Raw genomic sequence first — 21,116 nt, 5'->3', positions numbered from 1 at the left:
GTTAATTTTCTAATTTTCACCTTTTATTTTCTCCTAAAACCAGTGTAATTTTGCTGAGATAATTAGTTAAACTATTTATCTGAGGTTAAAATAATTATCATGAGTTTTATATCATGTGATATACCTTTAATAATTATGTCAAAGCATTGTGGATTAATTTGCTATTTTCTGATTTTTAATTTGTCCTAAAAACAATGTAATTTTGCTAAGATAATTAGGTAAACTATATATCTTAAATTAACATAATTATCATGGGTTTTCTAAGATGTGATTAACCTCTGATAATTATGTTAAATCATTTTGAATCAATTTGCTATTTTTCTTCTTTTAATTTGTCCTTAAAATAGTATAATTTTTTTAAAGATAATTAGTTAAACTAATTATCAGAGGTTAACATAATTATTACGGGTTTCCTAAAATGTGATTTACCATTGGTAATTATCTCAAATCATTTTGAATCAATTTACTACTTTCTCTCTTTTAATTTGTCAGAAAAACAGTGTAATTTTGCTAAGATAATTAGGTAAACTAGTTATCTGAGGTGAACATAATTATCATGGGTTTTCTAAGATGTGATTTACAATTTATAATTATCTCAAAGTATTTTGAATCAATTTGTTATTTTTCCCCTTTTAATTTTTTCTAAAAACAGTGTAATTTTGCTAAGATAATTACGTAAAACTAATTATCTGAGGTTAACATAATTATCACGGGTTCCTTAAAATGTGATTTACAACTAATAATTATCTCAAAGCATTTTGAATCAATTTTCTATTTCCTCCTTTTAATTTGTCCTTAAAACAATGTAATTTTGCCAAGATACCATAATTTTCACGGGTTCCCTAAGATGTAACTAACCTTTGATAATTATCTGAAAGAATTTTGAATCAATTTGATCATTTTCCCCTTTATTTTTCTCTAAAAAATAGTGTAATTCTGCTTAATTAATTATGAAAACTACTCAAAAAATTATAAGATAATTTTTCTAGCATAATGACATTCTAACACAGCTGTGATAATTATCTCATCTTAATCTAAACTTAATTAGTAATATTACCATTAATTTATGGTTAAAATGGATAATTTCAACCCTAATATGATATAATAATTTAATTAGCTTAATATCCCTAAGCTTAATAACAATAATCAGCAGAGAATATTTAATTAAGAGAAGATTTTTGAGTATACATAAGATTAATCTTCAATTAATTAAGAAAATTGTAAATAGGTTAACCTAGCTTTGCTAATTAAGAAAGATTAGGGCTAATTATTGTTTAGTTAACCAACGAGAGCTTGATGTCTAGTGATTTTTGCATAGAGGTCTCTCTAGATGAGAGAGAATGTGTCAAGGCTCTGAGTCTGTCTGAAATTGTGAAGCAAGGGTCATATTTATAGGTTTCTAGGCACTCACAGGCTGGAAAATGGCAGTAACTTGCATGCCAAGCAGCCCTACAGCTCCAAAAACTTCCCCTGCTGCTAAATCTAGTCCTGGGCAAGTTCCCCACAACTCCACACAGTCCCCCTAGCTTCCAGAATCATTTTTTACTAATTTCATTGATTTTTAAGGATGAAAATTGAAAATATCAGTAATTTCTAGAACCTTAGGATAAGAAAGTCTTTATTAATACTAATTACTAAAACCATTCAATTTTACTTAACTAATTAAATTCATAGTGTAACCTTTCAAAGCCTGTAACTTTTCCAGATTTTATCGAAATTCGGTTCTGAAGAATTCTAGCCCGGGGTTTGCTGTGCTTAAGATTCCAAACATACCAATATTTGCCACGGTCAGACAATTCTCCATTTCTTTTTCCATAATCATATCAGTTTGATTAAGCTTTATACAATCTTTAAGGTTTCAAAAACTGGAAACCTTACAACTAAGCACACATGCCTATGGTCTCAAACCCCACTTTAGGTCAAGTTCCAAAATCGTGATTATTAACAACAGTGGATTTTTGACCTAGTCATTTTCGACCCAGAATGCATCTAAATGCTTAGCAATGATGCCCCAATACCCTGCCTATGCTTAGTTTTTTATTTAAAGGTGTAAATTCCTAATTATGATGAAATTAGGCCACGGGTCGACGATGCCAAAAGCTACGAAATACGGTGAATGGCTTATGTCAATGCGTAGAGCTCTTACCTGCGGTTGCAATGCAACAAACGCATTCGCAATGTGACAACCGGAGAGGGAGTAGGAAGTGCGAGAAGGAAAGGAGTGAGCGCCGTTAGCTCACGCTGTGTATTTCTTATCCAAAAACTTATAAAAAACTTACAAAAATTGGCTTTTATACCTTAGCCAAGGTTTTTAGGTGGTCAAAACTAATAATCTGGAGTTCTATCAACACTGGGAATTGACCGTGACTAATACAATGGTGTTCGTGTTAGCTTGCTGCTAACATTCTCCCCTCCTCGCCTATGTCGTCCCTTGGCACAGCTTTATGGGCTGAAGTAGTCTTTGGGTTGACGGCGTGCGAGGCGGTCTTTAAGTGCTTCCAGTACCTTCTGATATCTGATTCTTCATTCTTTGTCGGGCACTTGCAAAAATTGCGTGGTGACTTGATTCTTCAGTTCCACCGTGGAGTAGCCTACAAACCTGGATGTTAGGTTGCTCCACAAATACTTCGTTTTCCAGGTCAAGAATCCAGTGTAGAATGCTTCTTCAAAGGCTAGCATATTATTCGAGGGTAGGAACATGCATCTGACATAGAATCCATAAGGATTTCTTCTGAAGGTTGCCCACTCAAATCGTAGCATAAGCCTTTGTTTCCTTCCAAGAATGAGAGCCATGGGGCTCCTGTTTGCTCAGGATCATTGAAAACTTGTATGCATGTGAGTAGCATCCTGTAGATCTTATATAACATTGCACAGAGAGATTTGGCAAACTCTTGAAGAATGACATGGCGCCCGTTAGGGTTGTCACCATGTATTCCTATGTCGCTTGGCCTCTCTCTGGAGCTGGTATCCTGGGGAAATTGAGCCAAGTTGGCCTCTTCTTCTGTAGTGCTTCATGCGCTTGCCATGTCCTTACTCTGGGTACAGGACAGAATGTTGGATCTCTTTGTAGGGCTATAGGTGCTCTTGTGAACAGAGTCAGGTATCTCGGATTCTTGTTCAACCAGCTTAACCTCCACTTTGGGTGGTCTTTATCTACGTCGTCTTCTTGTATATCCTTGTATAACCTTTCTTTTACCTGTAAAAGTTCTACTTTGATGAGAGGGTACGGAAGGGATTGTTGGTGCCATTGAGCGTTGATCTGATTGGGAGTGAGTTGAGTGACGTTGACAGAGTGTAAAACTCTCAACTCCCAATCCATAGCGGCCTACCACTGCTCATCCACCTCTAAGGTGATCTTCTCCTTCAGTGTGTCTTCTTCAGCTTTTGACAACTAGACCATTGGCACTGTATCTGAAAATCTTCATCACCACTCGGCTTTGCTGTGGACTACATCTCAAAATCAGCAAACGAGACCGAGGGAATGTCTATTTGTGGTGGCTCTGAAGTGCCTGCCTCTTCCTGTGTGTCTGGCCTTCCATCTCTGAGGATCTGATTTACCCGCTTGAGTTCTGCTATCTCCTTTAGGAGCTCCTCCTCTCTTTGAACCCGCATCAGTGCCAGGTCTCTGCACTGTGACTGTTCAAGCTTTAATTCCAATTCTAAGTCCTTGTTTTTGTTTTCAAGTGCCTTGTACACTTCATCAGTTCCCTTGATCGAGGCCACGGCCGGGTTTTCTCTGATTTTTCGTAAGAAAATGGCCTGATGATTGATTCTCTTTTCAGAATATTGAAGGGAAACATTGGTAATATCTAACTGCACTTGAATTTTCTGAGCTGATAGAGAGGTCGTAAGAAGTTCATTTGTGAATTCTGTCAGCTGCTCGTCTTTTATCATGCAGACATCAGATAATTTGGTGAGGAGATCACCTAACTCCTCCATTTCTTTTTGTTGTTTATCCCTGACTATCTGATGCTATTCTGCTTCTGCTTTCAGCTGTTGCACTTGCCTTTGGAGATCAGTGATGATAATCATCCTGTCTTCTAGCTCTCCTTGAAGAGCGTCGATCACCATTTCTAATTCCTTGGCCTTTGTGCTGTGGTTTAAAGATGCTAAACAGAGTCTCTCCGTCATTTACTGCATCTGACGTGCATATTCATTGACCTGTATTATCTCTTCATTATTTGATTGCCACTCCTCTTGTCTTGCCAGTTGGGATGTGCCTGCAGCCTCGTGTGTTGCTTCTGGCTGCGTTATAATTGCTAGTGGTTTTTGTGTGGAGGTAGATGGTCGGTCTCCTTCTTGACTATCCTGAGGCTTTGATGCCTCGACAGTTTCTGGCTGAGTAGAAGTAGATGGTGTGGTCTCAACCCTTCCTGTCTCTTCACGTGCTAGCCTTTCTTCCTTCTTTGGCTCGGGCTCCGTCTCATGTGTAGTGGTAGGCTCTTTTTCTGTATCTGCTTCCTTATCAGTTTCTTGTTTCGATTAACTTGTCTTTTCTTCTTCCAGCTTTTGAGTCTCTTCTGCTTCCTGCTCCGATTCTGGCTCGGCTTCTTTTTCCTTTTGCCCGTCGGGGTGGTCAGCTTCTTGTGTAGATTCTGTTTGTTGGGTGGACTCAAAATTTCTCTTTTTTAGTCTCTGCTTCTTCATTGGTACCTTTGCCTGCTGGTGATGGTGGTGGACTAGGCATGGGATGGTCTTGTTGTTTTGGAGGTGGTGAGGAGGGTCGGGGAGATCCATGGATTTGCTCTTGTGTAGCCGTTTCCTCAACTTTAGCTTCTTCTGCCTCTTTCAGCTTTAGGGCTTTGGCCTCTTGGTACATTCTTTCTAAATATTCTGTTGGATCATCTGCCTCTTTTCTGGTATGATGCTTTGTTCGAGGTCCTTTCAGTCCTGTGGGTACCCACTTTTTTGGGTCCTTCCCTTGTGCTTGCCTACTACGCTGGTAAGCTTGTTTTTTTCTTTCAAAACGTGCTTGTTTTTGAGCTGGCTCCTCTTGGTGTGCAGACACAACTTTCCTCTTCATCTCTTCTCTCCAAGCTCTCTTTTCTTCGTTGTTAGAGCTCTCGCTACTGTGCCGTTCTAGTGAGCTGTCAGTTGACTCATCATCTAATTTCTGTGACCTTTTACCTGAACTTGTAGCTCCTGGATAGGATTGTGTGGCCAAAATCCATGTATTATGATCAGGGGCAGGTGGTAGGTTGTCGGCCATGCCGATGGCATGATAGGCTATTCTAGTCAACACCTTTGGGGCGCCCAAGTATGTGATTTTTCCTTCCTTCTTAGTGCCCTTCAAGGTTGTCAAGACATACTACGTGTGGTCCACAGGCTGCCTTGTTGTTGACTTAAGAATCTGAGTGAAGGTGGGGGCCACAATGTGATTTGGTGTAGTGTACCTTGGTGGCCTTTTTGCCAGAAAATGGAAGTGTTGATGGTAAAAACGGGCCGGCTCTTCCACCTGTTTGTGGATAAGATTAGCGAATGTAGCCGCGACTGTTTCCTTGGTAAATGTGCCTGTGGTTTTCCTATCTCTTGCCCACATGGTCATTCCTTCAGTGGGCAATATGAGTGCCTATGCCACCATCTCTTTTGTGATTACCAGCTCGACCTTGTTTCTTGGGTGTCGGATATTTGTGCGGTTCCGTCCTCTTTAATGGTGGATAGAAGCTCGTAAGCTTTCTGAAAGTCCACTCCGCAAGGCTCTTGTTCGTAGAAATGCCTGAGCGCCAACCTACGGTTAGCCTCTTTGGTCTCTGGCTTGGAAGCTACATCATAGACCTCTTTGAGCAGGAGTTGCAACTCCACCTGATGCCCTTCTTTACTCTTGAACCTACCAGTGAAGACCGTAGTGTGGTGCTCTTCCAGCTGTTCTCTAGAAAGGTAGGATTCCTTTGCCGCTTTGACTGACTCGGGGTCCAGTTGATACGCAGGCAGTTCTTGTAGTTTCTCTTTCTGGTTTAGCTTCTTCTTGGCCCTCCCCACTGCTTGCATTGCTCCTATTCAGTGAATAGAGTGCAAATTTAGCAGATTTGTCGGATTTTTCTCTGGAATGTCTTTGTAGACTGAAATACTGACAATTTGGTCAAATTGCTTCAAATCAATTTTTGAACAAGCAAAGATGCATAAAATCATGCAAGGAACAAAACTGTATGGTTAGAACAAAAATTTGTAACCAAAGTAAATAATCGTGATTATTTACAGCTGAGGAAAATTTCCAACTTTTTGCAATCTTGGATTTATAGGCTTGAAGTATATACCCAATACATGCTCTGAGTGAATTATGGGCTCATTTGGATGCACAGGTTGAAAATGGTACCAAATTTTGGCTTTAGGTATCTGAAACAATAGATATAAAGGAAATTTGAGATTTTGAACTCCAAATTGATTTAAAGTTGGCTAGTGGGCTTATCACAATATGTACTTTGGATGTATGATGTCAAAATATCAAAATTCCCCAATTTTGACCAAAAAGTAAATAATCGTGATTATTGACTTTTCTTCCAAAATTGACATTTTTTGGTACAAATTGGTTCTAGGCATGGTATAGACCTTGGGTATGAGATATGAGGTGATTTGGATCAAGAAAAAGTTTTTCATAATCCAAATTTTGGCTTGCAAAGACTTCTTTGAGTTTTTTGGCAATTTTACAAGTAATGGGTGGTTATTTTGACTCATACTTGATTTTGGGCATGTAATAGGTGTGTGCACATGATAGGTGAGATGATTTGACAGTTTCCAAGCAAAATTGATGCAAAAGTAAATAATCGCGATTATTAACTTCAGTACAAAAACTTTGCAAAACCCACAAATTTTGACCTAGACATGTTTCATACACCTAATACAAGTCCTAAATTGAATTTGGTGAAGTTTGGTCATGCCGGCATCACTTTGTGCTCTGTCGACTCTGAAATCACCATTGTTTGTGACTACTCTATCTATTGGGTTGGTCAGTCAAGTTTGAGGCTTTGGACTTGTCCACAACATAGTCTGAAGCAGCTTGTTCAATTCTGGCTTATTTGGAGTCAGTTTGGCCTCTTATGTCGAATTTGATGCTTTGTAACCTTCGAGCCGTTTTCTGCTTTTCGAGGTGTTTTCTGCTTTTTGAGGTCTTTGCTTGATGTATTTCACCAAACATATACATTTGTATATGGACCTCATTAGCAAGCCATCTCTAGAGCCAAGTCGGAATTCTTGCATTTGCCAAAAATCTAACTTTTCTACTGGGGACCCCCTTGACCCTATCCAAATGGTCATGTGAGGGTATGAAAGGTTCTATTATGTTAGGGCATGCTATGGTTCAAATCTCATTTGATTTGGTCAAGTTGGCAGGCCGCTATGGTCAGTTTTAGGTTGTAGGCCTTCGTGCACTGCTCGGTCTCTAGGGTTTTTTCTAAGGCAACTTTAGACTAGCTACTGGCCGTACAAAATGGATCATTATTGAGTAGAGAACTTAACCCTCATGTCTTGTGTGTGATGGTGCTGAAAATGGTCAACTGTGGGCTCCGAAAATATTGCACGAAAGAGGCCGAAATCTCTCTCTACAAAGGCTCCAAGTGGAAATGAGGTGGTTTTAGCCTACCTTGGATATCTATACCTGAACTTCCGGAACCAAATTTCCCTAGATTCCCCCGTTAGTCCTACTAAGCCGTGAAATCTATGTTAGACTCAAAAATTTCCCTGATCAGATTCGTGTAGCTCATTCTGCAAGAATTTTACAAAAGTAGGCCTGGCCGCCTAATTTAGGCTTCGTGCTTCCATCTTCTGATTTCATTGAAAATTTTTGTGCTTGTCCGCTTTGTCTTTTTTATCACCATCATGTCTTCCATTTTTCCACCTGAGTTTTTCTGCTATTTATTATTAATTTTGACCTGTTTATTTGAAAAAATCAAAGAAAGTAGCAAAATGCTCTAAAAAAGTAAAGTAAAAATCCAATAATTAAGAAAATCCCTTGAAAAACATAGCTTTATTTATTTTTGTTGGATTTCTCTATTTGAACCTCCTTATCAACAAAAATGATAAAAAATACCCAAAAAGGACTATTTTTAATGATTTTCTGATAGTATATACACTATTTACACTCATCGGGAAGACATTATTGTTGGGGTATAAAGCCCAATGTGGTCGCCCAGGTAAGTGGGCGGGCCGCCAGGTATGTACACATATTCTTTTGTAAAAACCTAATAAGAACTCACTATGCTCTACACATTACAGTAGAGCGAGTTCACCATATCGTCGTGCTCTTCTTCTCGCACTCTCTCTCGCGTCGCACTTCCGCTCGTACTCCTTCAACTGGTATCAGAGCTCAGATCGAGGCTCGGGGAAGCACTGCAGGAGGCTAGAGTCACCAACTCAGATTGGAGTGAAATTCGACAGGCGAAGACACGGCCCCAAATCTCGTGGGCAGGCCCGAAGGACTCGGTGTTGTCAGAATTTCATTCTGAGGTCATCTCGGCCACCGTTCGACTTCGACAAAGGTCTGCGCAGGCCATTTTCGACTACGTGGTCTCGACGGGTGCAGATCCGACTCTGCAAATTTGGGGTTTTCGGCCTACGACTGCAGGTGCTGAGGATATCGACACTCCCAGAGTGTTGATTTGTGGATGTCTACACATCGAAGGACGGCTCACAGTTCTTGGAGGCGTGTCACATACGACACGGGCGCATCTACACACAGACTGTAGGCGACATCCACTAGTTCATCAGGTAGCTTGTGTTTGCTGCTTGATATTCCAGATTTCATCCTGACATTGCAGGTACTTCCACATGGGATGTATTGTCAGAGATGATGTATGTCTGTTGAGGGTTTGCTGGCTGTGAGTCACGCAGCAAACAACCGCCGCAGCGGTTACAGCATACAGTGGGAAATTTGTGGATGTATGACTTTGTGGGAAGTCTATGTACTGTCAGATTTACTGCAGACTTTGTTGAGGGTCGAGTGAGGTTTTATTGAGCTGGGGGATTCTCGAATGTTGAGATCCTTTCGGTGATACAGGTCTTGGAGCGATCCCTCGAGCACCCTTAGATAGGCAGCTAGGATGTATTGACTGTGAGTTAGACAGTTGGGATTGCATCTTTGCTTTACTGCCGTTGAGGCATTGTCACAGTCTATGCTTATAGGACAGTGATAGGACAGTGAGAGACAGTACAGGTGCAGGACAGGTTTACCCGCAGCTTACAGTGTCAGAGAGACAGTGTTTTTTGAGCTGTTTTTTGGTCTGTTTTTAGTACACCAGAGCCATTTTACAAAGGAGACTCTGCCAAAATTTTTGCAGAATCTGAAGCTTTCTTGGTTCATTTGACAGGTTGATATTGGTTCAGAGGTCAGTTTACAAGGGAAACTCTGCCAAATTTTTCCCAAAAAAGTAAACTATTGTGAAGCGTAGCTATGGCTGGATCACAGGACACTGCTCTTTACAATATCAAGAAGCTGGATGGAACCAATTTCCCATTGTGGAAGAAGCAGATTTGGCACGTGTTGGTACAAAAGAAGCAGATAAAACCTATAAAGCTCAAGGGGATAAAACCAGAAGATATGGACGAAGATGAATGGAGCGAAATGGATGAATTGGCACTTTCTACCATTATGCTGACTTTGGCAGAAAGCGTTTACTTCAATGTAGCAGACGAGATGTCAGCTTATCAAGCATGGTTAAAGCTGAGTGATCTTTATGAGAAGCAGAGTGCAGCTTCACAGGTATACTGGCTTAAGAAGCTTGTTGACTTGAAGATGAAAGAAGGGACACCTATGTCCAATCATCTGAATGAATTCAACACAATCTATAGTCAGTTGTCAGCTCAAGGTGTCAAGTTTGATGAACCTGTTAGAGCTATGTTCCTGTTGATGAACATAGCAGGTGTAGAAGGAAGTCTGCTTACTGAAGAAACCAATAGAAAGACAATGGACAAAGGCAAAGGAACAACCTTAGTTGTCAGGGGAAGGACCAAAGAAAAGTACAAAGGTGGAAAGAGGAATCAATCTCGTAGCAAGTCCCGCAATGCTAAAGGCAAGAGTGACATAGAATGCTACCATTGTGGCAAGAAGGGTCACATGAAAAGAGACTGCAGAGAATGGAAAGCAGAAAAAGGCAAAGAGAAAGCTGAAGACCATGGTGAGAAGAACAAGTCCTCAGTGAAGATTCAAGAAATAAATGTGACAAACACTGTTGCAGAGGATGACAGTCTAGTGCCAGGAGACATCTACTTCTTGAAGAATACAATGGACTCAGCTCTTCTTACAGCATCTGATGGAAATGCACTGAGTGACTGGATTATAGACTCAGGGGCATCACTTCATGTGTCTCCAAACAAGGAGTGGTTTACTTCTTATGTGACCACTAAAGATCATTTTCGGCTAGGCAATGGACAGACATGTGAGATCTTAGGTGTTGGAGATGTTCAATTGAAGTTTCAGAATGGATCTTCTTTCACGCTGAAGAATGTGAGACATGTTCCCGCAATTACAAAGAGCTTGATCAGCACAGGTTTACTTGATGATGCTGGCTACGTCACCATTTTTGGACAGAACATGTGGAAGATATCCAAGGGTTCTATGACAGTAGCACATGGAGTAAAGTATGGAGGACTTTACATGATTTATGTATCAAATGTCTCTAAAAATGTAATCAATGTAACCGAGCAGCCGAACGTTTCTTTGTGGCATAGCCGGTTAGGACATATGTCCAAGAAGGGAATGGAAATCTTGTCTCGTTCTGGTTATTTTCCTGGCTTTTCATTTAATGATTTTGAATTCTGTGAACATTGTCTGTATGGTAAGCAAACACAGTAGCCACATAAGCATAGAAGCAGTAGAAGAGATACACAGTTGGCACTTGTTCATAGTGATTTGTGTGGACCTATGCCTAACCTATCTCTAGGGGGAGCTTCTTACTTTATGACATTTATAGATGATTACTCGAGGAAAGTATGGGTTTACTTTCTCAAGCACAAGGATGAAGCGTTTAGTGTTTTCAAAACGTTTGTGACACTTGTGGAGAATCAGAGTGGCAAGAAGCTTAAATGCTTACGCACTGACAATGGTGGAGAGTATGTTTCAAAGGCCTTTCAGGACTTTTGTGAGTCAAAAGGTATAAAATGTGAACTTACTGCTCCTTACAATCCTCCTCAAAATGGTGTTGCTGAGAGGATGAATAGGACCATACAAGAGAAGGTCAGAAGTATGTTGTCTAATGCACAGCTACCAAATGGGTTTTGGGCTGAAGCTGTATCAACAGCTGTTCATCTTGTAAATAGATCTCCTAGCAAGGTTTTGCAGAAGGATTCAGTGCCAGAGATGGTATGGTCAGGCAAAATGCCCTCATACAAGCATCTCAGAGTCTTTGGCTGTGAGGCATATACTCACGTTCCAAAGGAATTTAGGAACAAACTTGAGCCAAAGAGTAGAAAGTGCATCTTTCTAGGCTATGGTAATTCTGGTGAGATGGGGTAGAGACTTTGGGATCCCGAATCCAGAAAGGTTGTCCGCAGCATTGATGTTGAATTTAATGAATCCAAATATCATTCTAAACCAGAGAGGGTTGAGGAGATTAGAAGAGTTGTCTTCCAAGAAGATGGACCTGCACGTGCAAGACAAAATGTCAGGGCTCAAGAGGAGCAAGGACAGGATAGAGTGGAACCACAGGTTGTGGCTGAGCCTGAGCCACCTATTGTGCGTAGATCTGGACATGTCACGCGACCTCCTGATCGGTTTTTTCCATCTATGAATTATGTCATATTGACTGATTGCAATGAGCCTTCATGTTACAAGGAAGCAGTGCAAATGAAGGACTCCGGGAATTGGCAATTGGCCATGCCTTCAGAGATAACAGCTCTGCATAAAAACCTGACATGGAAGCTAGTTAAATTACCACGGGGCAAAAAGGCTCTACCCTATAAATGGGTTTACAGGTATAAGATCACCGCTCATGATAGTCAGCCAAAGTACAAAGCAAGGCTTGTTGCCAAGGGCTTTAAGCAAGAACAAGGCATTGACTTTGATGAAGTCTTCTCTCCGGTGGTCAAGATGACTACATTGAGATGCTTTCTTGCATTGGTTGCCATATTAGATTTGGTGTTGCACCAAATGGATGTCAAGACCGCGTTCTTGCATGGTGATTTAGATGTGTAAATTTACATGCAGCAGCCAGAAGGATTTGTTGAGAAAGGCAAGGAAGATTGGGTATGCCAGTTGTTAAAGAGTCTTTATGGCTTAAAACAATCACCGAGGGCATGGTACCATAAATTCCACAAGTTTATGCTTTCTCAAGGCTACAAACGTAGTGAGTTCGATCACTGTCTATATACAAAGAAGGCTAAGGATGGCAGTTGGCTGATCCTTATTTTGTATGTGGATGACATGTTGATTGCTGGCAAGCACTTGGAAGAAATTTCAGCTTTGAAGTCAAAGATGGCAAAATTGTTTGACATGAAAGACATGGGTGAGGCAAGTCATATACTTGGTATGCGCATTGAGAGAGACAGATCAAAGAAGTTGATTTGGTTATCTCAAACAGAGTATATTGACAAGGTTTTGCAACGTTTCAATATTGAGAAGTGAAAGGCATTGAGTGTTCCATTGCCACCATATGTGAAACTTAGCAAACAAGATTGTCCTGTGTTTGAGGAAGAACAGGCTGAAATGGATAAGATTCCGTATGCGTCTGCAGTGGGTAGTTTGATGTATGCAATGATTGCTACTCACCCAGACATTGCATTTGCAGTGGGAGTAGTAAGTCGATACATGTCAAACCCAGGCAAGAAACCTTGGGAGGCAGTGAAAGGAATATTGAGATACCTGAAAGCTACAAAGAGTATGCGTATATGCTATGGGAGTCAGGAGCTAAGTGTAAAGGGTTTTACAGACTCAGATTATGCAGGTGACTTAGACAATCGAAGGTCTACGTCAGGGTATGTCTTTACATTGGCTGGTGGAGCAGTATCATGGCGTTCTAGATTACAAGATTGTGTTTCTCAGTCTACTACAGAGGCTGAATATGTTGCAACATCAAAGGCATGCAAAGAATCAATTTGGCTTAATCGACTAGTAACAGATTTGGGAATCAAAGAAGAGATGCCTGTGTTATATTGTGATAGTCAAAGTGCTATACAATTGGCTCGCAATCCAGTTTATCACTCAAAGACAAAGCATGTGGATGTGACGTATCATTTCATCAGGGAAATGCTCGAGGATAAGCAACTTCAGCTCGTCAAAGTTCACACCACAGAAAATCCTGCTGATCTACTTACAAAAGGACTTCCCTTAGAGAGCTTTGCGCATTTTCGCAAGCAGTTAGGTGTAGGGTAGTACATCACTTCTCTACATCTCTTGTATATTAGCTTGTATAGTAGCTTCTCTCACACTTAAAGTACCACATTGGACTTTAAGTGGGAGGTTGTTGGGGTATAAAGCCCAATGTGGTCGCCCAGGTAAGTGGGGGGGCCGCCAGGTATGTACACATATTCTTTTGTAAAAACCTAATAAGAACTCACTATGCTCTACACATTACAGTAGAGCGAGTTCACCATATCGTCGTGCTCTTCTTCTCGCACTCTCTCTCGCGTCGCACTTCCGCTCGTACTCCTTCAATTATCAGTGAATTTTCCCTTGATGATGAATTATAAGGGCATTATTAGGTAATTTTGCAAAAAATCACACGTTAACATAGAACTTTTTCCTCCCTCTTCAAACATTGCCCTTAATTGCTTAGTACTTAGTGCCCTTCCACCCCTCCTAGATGGCATACTCCGAGACAACTGTGTGCATGGGTTGAACAATTGTGTCTATGCATAGTTGTGATTGGCTCTACCATGATATGAAGATCAATGCAATTCAAACCAATATGCTGTGCAAGATCTAGGTCTTGAGTAATTAACTCAAGGGTTTCCGATGTCGAGGTTTGCTGCTGATGTCTTCCAAAGTGCAAATCTTGTAGCTTTTGTGCTCTCTGCTTGATTGTACCATCAGGGTGATTTAGCACCCTGATTGCTTGAGCGTTTGGTAGCACTTTCAACTGTAGTCTAGTGTTTTCTCTCCATTGGTAGCTCAATCGGCTTGGTGGTGCATGGTGTGGTGGAGTCTATTGAGACTTAACTCGCCATTGCTTGAATGGTTTCGTGGGTTGTGGAGAAGATAAGTGCTCTTTTTTCTTCTAATCCATTTTCATGTTAGGTTCCTTGGCTAGAGACGTTGAACCCTTGGAACCTTCTTTTGTGTCGTATGTGATGTTTTAGGCACCCAGATCTGATTCGGTTTATCCGTAAGCTGTGCTTTTGGTACCCAAATTTGCCTGACTCCTTGCATGCTACATGTAGCATTTGATTGTCGAGGGGATGGAGAAGATTGCTTCGTGGATTGGTCTACTGATTGCTTCTTTTCCATTCCTCCTTGCTTGGTGCAGTTGGAACAGTGAGTTGCCCTCCTTTAAGTGATAGCTTTAATTGATTCGTATCCCAATCTGGTATAGCTTTGTATGTACGCATCCAGGGAATTCCAAGAATAATCATCTCATTCATGTGTTCATCTGGCAAGCATACAAACTAATGAGGACATGAACATCCATGTACTATCACGTTCAAGTTGACTACTCCAAATGTTGGAGTTGGATTCTTGTTGCATCCTTTGATTGTCACTATTCCTGTTGTCAATGCTTGACTTGTTGCCTTCTTGTATGTGGAATAACTGATTGCATTCACTCTAGATCATGTGTCTATCAAAGTATTGGTGCTATGATTGTTGAGCTGTACTTTGATGCACAGATCAATTCCATCTAACCAGACATCATCTGTTGAAATTGCATCTTTAGTTAATTCCCATTGTCGATCATCTATTTCCACAGTGTTGATGGGAATCGGTATCTGTTGATTCTTGAGAGCAGCTTGACACTTGAGTACCCAAAGTCTAGCTTCCTCTTGGGCTTCATCAATAACCTGTTGTCGCTTGATCTTCTTTTGTTTGGCTGCATGCACTCTCTCTAGCAATTCATTGGTTAGTGGCAAATTGTATTTGTTTAAACAACATCCACTAATCCAATTAGTCATTGGTTCACCATCTAGGGTGGACAATTTTACTGCCCCACTTGGAGATACATCTTCAATGATAAATGGTCCGTTTTTCCTTTTTCTTAATCTTGGGAATGTGTTGCTTAAGGGAATAGACTAGAACTAAGTCCCCTTTTTTGAAGATTTTTGTGAGTAAGTGGGAATCAAAAAACTGTTTTTTTTTCCGCTTTTGTGCATATATATGAGCTACAGCAGTTAGCCTTTGCTCATCTAGCTTTTCCAAATCTTCAAGTCTTTCTGACAATTCATGTCTAGTCCACTCAAGATTCTGTGCTACCCTTAATGTCGACAATAGAAATTCTATTGGTAGTATGGCATCAAGACCATAAACAAGGTTAAAGGGTGTAGCATTTAGATCTATTTTGAATGAAACTCGATAAGCCCATAAAGCAGCATGGAGATTCATTTCCCAGTCTGTCCTTCCTGAACGAACCACTTTCGTCAGCACCGAGCTAAGAATTTTATTCGTATGCTCAGCTTGTCCGTTTGCTTGTGGATGATAGGGAGCTGATTTGTTATGGATGACCATAAACTCATTAAGTAAATACTCTATTACCTCATCGAGGAAATGAGTTCCTCGATCACTGACAACCTCTATTGGCAGTCCATATCTCGTGAATACATACTCATATAAGAATGCAACAGTGGTTTTGGCATCATTCTTTTGAGTCGCTTTAGCCTTGGCCCACTTGGTCAAATAGTCCGTAGCTACAATGATATATTGAGCTTGGGTTTTATAAGCAGGTGGCTATATCGGTCCAACAAAATCTATATCCCATTTTGCGAAGGCTCTAGCCTCCATCATTGGTCTTAAGGGCATGCTGTCTACTCGTGTTGGCATTTTTGCTCGTTGACAAGCATCACACCTTTGAACATATTCTTTGGCATCTACAAAAAGTGTTGGCCACCATATGCCTGCCGTCAAGATCGCTCTTGCGGTGGTCTCACTAGAAAAGTGACCTCCAGCTAATCCAGCATGTGCTTGTTCTATAATCAAAATATACTCGTTTTCATTTGCACAAAGACGCAAATGTTGATCTTTATCTCTCCCATACAATTGGTTCCCAATAAGAGCATAGTCTCTTGCTTCAGTTTCAATTGCTCTTTGACGGCATTTACTCATATCCTCAGGAAATGTTCGGCTCGATAAGTAAGTAACCAGATAATTACTCCACTTAGGAACAGGTGACATTTGAAACAATGTTACATGAGGAATGGGTGTTTGTTTTTGACATTGAGGGCAATCATTTACAAAAGATCTAACATCTCTCCTCATAGTCGACCAAAATACTCCAAGTCTCAAGATTTGTTGCATAGTTTAGTCTTCCGCAAAGTGAAGTCCTACTATGGTAACAAGTACTTGACTTAGGTATTGTTCATGTTCTTCAGGGTTAATGCATAAAAGCAATATCCTGTCCCGATTTTTTTTGTATAGCCTACCAGCTAGTAATTGATACATAGCCGATTGCTCAATCAAATCGATTGTGATAGGAAGTGGTATCCGTGGATCCTTTTGAGCTATTGTCATCAATGACACAATGTTTTCTGACCATCTAGGTATCATTTCCACGGAGAACAAATAGGCATCTGGTAAATCATCGTCTACCCCTTTAGGTAATTCTCCTGAAACAATCCTTGACAAATGATCTGCTCGTTGATGTGTAGTGTCTTTTCTTACAACCAGAGTGAAATCAAATTCGAGAATAATGATGAACCATCTCACTATTCTCCCTGTGCTGCATGGCTTGTTGACCAAATACAACAAATCTGGTGGTCCACAACGAACATAAACTTGTTGGCTAATAGGTAATGTCTATACTTTTTAACGGCATACATCATAGTCCTTCTCTTTCGGTGTAATTCTTTTCTGCCGTGTTCAATTGTCTGCTAGCATAAGAAATAGAAAGTCAATTTTCCCATCTCCTGGTTAAGCTAGTATACAACCAATAACAAAGTTTGAAGCATCTACATGTACGTGGAATACCTTATCCCAATCTGGTGCTTTCAATATTGGATCTGAGGTGAGAGCTTGCTTAAGCTTCATGAAGGATTCTTCACATGTCTCGGTCCATTCAAAGTGCGTAATCAAGCTATACATGGGTTTTGCAATTATAGCATACATGTAGATGAATCGTCGGTAATATCCACAATGTCCCATGAAGGCTTGTACCCCCTTGACTGTTGTTGGTCTAGGCAAATCAACAATGACATGAATCTTCTCAATATCAGTAGCTATATTATTTTAGACACTATATGTCCAAGAAGTTTTTCTTATCTTCCCATGAATGTGCACTTTTCAGGATTTAAGCAAATCCTATAAAGTCTACATTTCTCGAATACCTTTTTGAGGTGTTCAAAATGATCAGCCCGGATTGACGAATGTACGCATAGATCATCCATATATACTTCTAAGAATTTCCGAAGATACTCTTTGAAAGCATGGCTCATCAACCTTTGAAACATGGCTGGAGCATTAATTAACCCAAACGGCATAACCCGATAGGCAAATATATCCCATTTTGTTGCAAAAGCAATTTTATGTTGATCTTTTGGGTCCCGGGGGGTTCACTATGTCTAAAACTACTATATCACGTGCATTCAAGACATGTTTGTAAAACCCCTTTACTGTGAATTTTGTTAAGAATATGATGTACCCTTTTCTTTTAAAATCTGTAAGGTTTTTTCAAATTTGAAAAAATAATGCCCTTCTGTATATATATTTCTGTAAGTTTCAAGAACTCTATAAGTTTCAAGAACTTTAAATATCCTTTTGTTGAACTCATGTGATAGGTTACATTTTTAACAGGTGACCTCCCCGGGTTTTGGGTCAACCAAAAGTTGATTGTATCCCAAAAAGTTGTCTAAGAAGCTGTAAGCTTCTTTTCCCACCACTTGTTCTAAAACATGCTCAGTTATCGGAAGAGGAAAGTTGTCTCTAATGGTAGCTACATTCACATTTTTGAGATTAACACACACTCGTAATTTCTCATTTTTCTTAGGTACTACCACAATTGGAGATACCCAATCTGTGTGTTCAATTTCGTAAATGAATTTTGCTTCCTTTAGTTTTTCAATCTCTTCTTTGATCTTCCTGGCAAATGTTTCGTTATAAGTGTATGGTCTCTGTCTACTTGGTTTTGCATCATCTCTCATGGGCATCGTATGTTGACAGATTTCTGGATCAACACCCTTGAGATCCTTGTAAGACCAAGATAAGATATCTTGGTATTCCTTTAACAAGCTCAAGAAAAGATTTTCTTCTTCTTCTGTTAGGTCATTTGCAATGTAAGCAGGTCTAGGCTCTTCTCCTGGTTCAGCCAAGTCTACCCTTTTAGTGTTTTCAGGCCCTTCGTAAGATTCGCCTTGTTTTCGTAGTTTCCAAACAGGTTGTTCAATTATGATTTTTCGATCTTGGAAAGTATACTTTTTGTAATGGGATGGAACATGCATTACATCCTTACCATCCTCTTCCGTGGTTTCCATTTTGGTTGTGTATATCTCCTTTAGAGCTTTTTTTAACTCTTGATATTTCTTTTCCCGCTCGACTCTAGTTAGGAGTGGTTTTTTATCCTGAGATTTTTCTTGAGTACCCTTCCTTGCTTTTCTCGATGTCTAAGACATTTCTGAGTTTTTGTTTGAAGGATATCTGCAAGTTATTTTGTCCTTGGCACAATCATTAGCATCTATCTGCATCAGGAATTCTGTTTTACTGGAGACTGATGGCATAGGTCGTGTCTTCACAATTTTGGTGTCTCTCTTTCGTCTATACCATTTTTGTCTTCTTGATTTCTAGTTTGGTAAGTCAAAAAATTTTTCCTCCCCTCCCTTTAAGAGTAACTTAGCTCTCGTATGCTCTTTTTCTGACCCCAAATATTTTGAGGTAGCTGAGTGTTCATCTAACTCATCAGTTGCATCGTAATAGAGGTCTGGAAAGACTTGTTGAGCTTTCATCAAGTCCTTGAGTTCCTCATCTTTGTTTTCAATGTTGAAGACTGACATCATTTGGATGGCAATTATGTCGTAGCCATCCTCATTGCAAAATTGAGTAGGCATAGACGTATTTACACATACATCCATTGTCGCTAAAATTTGAGTCCACTCAAATGACTCAAATAAATGCTATGGAAAGGGTTCAGGTGCGTAGGCTTCATCTATACAATCTCTTTCTAGGATACATTTCTCTCGTCTTAAGCTTCCATTTTCTGAAGCTCCGTACATCCAAATAGGAGTGTCTTTGTTTGACTAGGATGGGAGTTTAGTTTCAGTCGAAGAGACTGAATCAAAATCTTGGATGGGTGTTTTCAAGACATCATATAAGTGTGATCTTTTAGATTGACTATTGTTATAGATCCCACCTGCTTCAAGTACAGATAGTTGTTTTCCCAATCTTGGATAAGCTGTACCTGTCGCATGAAAGGTCTTCCCAATATAATTTCATAGTTGAGTTTTTTCCCAAAGTCTACTATGGCAAAAGTGTGTTGATATTCAGTTCCACTAGGAATTGGAATTGACTATCACTTTTTCAAGCAGCCCTAGTGGTCTCTCAATGTCTTCGTCAGCCAACTGCAATTTCATTCGAGTTTGTTTAATGGCTAGCTGTCCCCAAGATTCCCATACTGCTTTAGTGGCTATGGCTATGCCAGCTCCACTATCCAATATTGCCATGGTTTCAATGTCATTATATTTCACTGGGAGGGTGGTGTTTCCTTCTTCTCCTTCATAATGTTCTCCAACCTTGTTCATAGGAACTGATCGAATCTCTTTGTTTTCCATTTCATATTTCAATTTCCCCATATTCTTAGAGATTAACCCCGTTATCCCCACCTTCTCTAGGGTTTTCTGTAAATCATTCCACAAGTGTGGTCTGAGTTTCAACAGTTCTCCCAAAGTAAGAGTGCATTGGATAGGTGTAGACATGATTGACTGAATGTTATCTACTTCTAGGATCTATTCAACTCTTTTTACTTGAGTGGTTTTGCAAACAATGGATTCATCTTCGTTATCTTCCAAGTAAGAGGGTAATGTTTTTAATGTCATTGGTTTAGACATTCCTGAAGCTTCCGATCCGCAATCCCCGTACAAGGATTGTAAATACATGTTCATATCAGAAGGTAGGTTATCCAACCAGACTTCCTCTATAGGAGCTGACTTTAAAGTTAGGCTCCCATCATTGATTTCTCTCACTTTTTTCCATAAGTGTCCTGGCAATTCTTCCTCTACGAATGGAATTCCATCTAAGGCATCTTCGCTGTCAGGCACTAAGCACTGGTTCATTTGTTTGAAGGTGGGGTTCTACCACCACATTGGATTTTGCTTTCGTTTCTTCTACCACAAGCTCTTCAGGTTTTACAATACTTTCAAGCTTGGGTTTTTGTTTATTAAGCATTTCTTGCGTGATTCTTACAAAATTTTGATAAGCCTCCAGCTTTTCCAGCTTTGCTACATGGTTTTTCCGTTTGTTTTCCATGTTTTGGTCTGCTTTAAGTCCTCCTTGGTAGGCTTCCAAGGCAGCATTAATAGGCTCAAAAAATTTATCAACCAGAATGGATCCTCCAGATTTCACGGTTGTTTCCTTGAATTCACTGCCAGTTTCTTTCAACTTGTCCTGGGCTAGCATTTTTTCTCTCTCTTTGATTTCAACCCGTTCTTTTTGTTTTCTCATCTCATATCTTTTGCTTCTACTCCTTTTGATTCTTTGAGAAGAAATTTTCGTGTTCTTCGAATCATCATAGGAGTTGTGTTTCTTTTTCTTTGCCTGTGCTCTAGTGATTACGTACCTTGATTGGAACAATCGGTTCACTCTCTGATGAGCTACTAGGCATCACTTTGACTACGTTTACGACAGTTTTTCCCTTGTTCAAAGGACTCTTAGGACAATCTTCCGGAAAGTGTCCTCCCTTTTTGCAACATTGTATGCAATAGGCTTCAATTGGTTTGAGGTTTTTGTCACACTCTGGGAATTTGTTCTTCCAATGGTCATCAACACCATAGTTATGAAAGTTTCATGTTCTAGGCTTCATCATGGGTCTTCCCATGGGAGGTCTGACACCTTGATTAGCTACATA

The sequence above is a fragment of the Adiantum capillus-veneris genome, chromosome 17, assembly GCF_014529385.1.
Source record: "Adiantum capillus-veneris isolate H3 chromosome 17, ASM1452938v2, whole genome shotgun sequence".
In the NCBI taxonomy this organism is placed as follows: domain Eukaryota; kingdom Viridiplantae; phylum Streptophyta; class Polypodiopsida; order Polypodiales; family Pteridaceae; genus Adiantum; species Adiantum capillus-veneris.
Note: the sequence above shows the minus strand (reverse complement) of the source record.